The sequence below is a fragment of the Austrofundulus limnaeus genome, unplaced genomic scaffold, assembly GCF_001266775.1.
Source record: "Austrofundulus limnaeus strain Quisiro unplaced genomic scaffold, Austrofundulus_limnaeus-1.0 Scaffold83, whole genome shotgun sequence".
Lineage (NCBI taxonomy): Eukaryota > Metazoa > Chordata > Actinopteri > Cyprinodontiformes > Rivulidae > Austrofundulus > Austrofundulus limnaeus.
In genome coordinates, this window is record NW_013952485.1 from 780862 (window position 1) to 783307 (window position 2446).

The 2446-nt window shown below is 37.6% G+C and overlaps 1 protein-coding gene across 1 annotated transcript in view; it reads left to right on the plus strand.

Moving 5' to 3' along the window:
* Positions 1 to 2446, plus strand: part of jam2b (junctional adhesion molecule 2b) — a 16873-nt gene that overhangs the window by 1938 nt on the left and 12489 nt on the right. The gene's annotated exons all lie outside the window — the stretch shown is intronic.

The following is a 2446-nucleotide window of genomic DNA, read 5'->3' on the forward strand; positions in this document are numbered from 1 at the left end:
GTGTGTGTGTGTGTGTGTGTGTGTGTGTGTGTGTGTGTGTGTGTGAGTTTGAGCGGTTCTGACTGAACAGATCACAGAGGAAGGTTATCAGTTAGGGATACAGCAGCTTGTCAGAGTGATACATCACATACATTCCTGCACACGACTGCTCCTGGCACCACCATGTAACCACGCACTCTTTATGTTTCTGTCTGTTTACAGACTTGTTTTACCATTTCTGTGAGGACATGGTGGATCCCGTAAATGTAACATTTTTCTTGGTTTTGAGTTGCAACAACAAATAAAATTAGGAGGTTTTGGAATAAATGATTCACTGTTGTAAAACTAGTAAAGAAAGCAGATGCATGAAGTTTGAATTAAAGATTTTGTACTTTTACCTTTAGGAGTATGAAAACCCTAAAAGGCTAATGTTTTTGTTTTTTTTGGTGATCATTTTTTTAAGCCTTCAAAAATAGGAACAGTGTTTTCTGGTGGGGGGGCGCTGGTGGTGTCGGGGGTTCAGTGTAAAGTTTTTGTTGCATGCGTGGGTGTTGTTGCTTTACTCTCCAGCCAGAAGCAAAGTTAAAGTAAACTATTCCTTTAACTTATCTTGCTGCTGCCAATCTGGGCCAAAATAAATAAATAAATAAATAAAGAAAAGAAAAGAAAAAAATAAAACGTTTTCTAATCTCAATAGGATTTTTTTCTGGTAAAATAAGCATTTAATAATAATAATAATAATAATAATAATAATAATAATAATAATAATAATAATAATAATAATAATAATAAAGACATAAGATAAACAGTAAAAGCTTTAGACTCAAACAACTACATCATGTTCTAAATAAAACCAAATGGATTAATGTCCCAAATTTAAATATTTACTGAAATCAAAARATAAATTCTCTGTCTGTTCTGCAACATTACTCTGTCATGTTTTAATTCAGGTTTAAATGGTCACAATTCATCAAACAGGGGGTCTCTGCCCAGAGGAGGTGTGTCTTGTTGTGTGGGAGGAGTTTATCCTAACCATGATTGGTGGAGTTGTTTGTGTGGGTGGGGTTTGATATAAACGTGATTGGCAGAGTGACTGATGTGGGCGGAGTTTGTCCTAACGGTGCTTGGCGAATTGACTTAACTTGTGGGGTAATTTAAAAAAGGAAGTAATGAAGAAAGCAAAATTATTGTAAACATGTAAATATATTTTATTGACGTCTATGTACACTTTAAAACAAAAACAATGGCTCAAATAAAATTTGTTGTGAACATGTAAACAAAAATTATTACCTTCAAWTTTCATGTGGCAAGCACTTTCCTGTCTGAAGTTATACATATCTTTTTACTGGTTAGGGCTGTTTAGACCAAACTGAATTGTTGCATGACCTTCCACACATGGTATTCAAATTGCGTGCAGCTAGCACCTTCCTGTCTCAAGTTATGACTAAAATTAATATTTATATTTAACCTCCTGAGACCCAAGTTTTTCCTGGATGAGCATTTTTTCTTTTTCTAAGATACAAAGGATTAGTAGGAACTAATAAGTATAATAACTAGACCCTGTCATGGTACAGGAAGTGTTTTTGCAAAAAATTGATGTCACTGGGTCTCAAAAATTTACGCTTTTTGAGGAATACCTAAGCAATTATCATGCAAAGCCTGAGAAACACCATGATAGCCTTTCTGGTGGTTCTATTTTCCTTGTTATTTTGACATTACAGCAGCCAGCTGTTGACCAAAGCAAGATTAGTGAAGCAAAAAAGGCCGATGTGGCATCAAAAACTACAAATTGACAAAATTTGACAAAACCAGAAGGAGAACCAGATGAAAATGCACAATGCTGGACTGAAGAGGTGTTAGAACTGAGTCTGTATACAGACAGGGGCTGATGAGCAGAGTGGAAACACCTTGGCTTTGTGACAACCAGGAACAGGTGATAGTGGGTGGAGCTTAAACTTTCTGCACCAAGACCCAAAAAGCTCTGGTAGACCTGTTATATGAAACTATAAATGTAACGAGGTAAGGGGGATTGGATCCGGGTAGCAGACATCACAGAGAACAAGATAAAAGGAAAATAAAACATTTTGATAACAAACAAAAGGCTGGCTGTGCAGCAAAACTTACAAACACAAAGTCAGGCGATGACACAGAAGATGACTCTGGTGAAAATGACTCAWTGATCTGGAAAGTAGGTGGAGTGAGGAGACTGGTTAAATGGATCAGAGGTGAGTGATTACTGAGCGGGGACAGGTGTGAGTGGTGAACACAGAGAGCAGGAAGCACGAGGATAACAAAGAACACAGAAAAACACAAACTGTGACAAATATAAAGGAATGAATATTACTGAGAGATGTGGAGATAAAACTGTTATCATCCATCCATCCATTTTCTTCCGCCTATCCGGGGTCGGGTCGCGGGGGCAGCAGCTTCAGAAGGGAGGCCCAGACCTCCCTCTCCCCAGCCACTT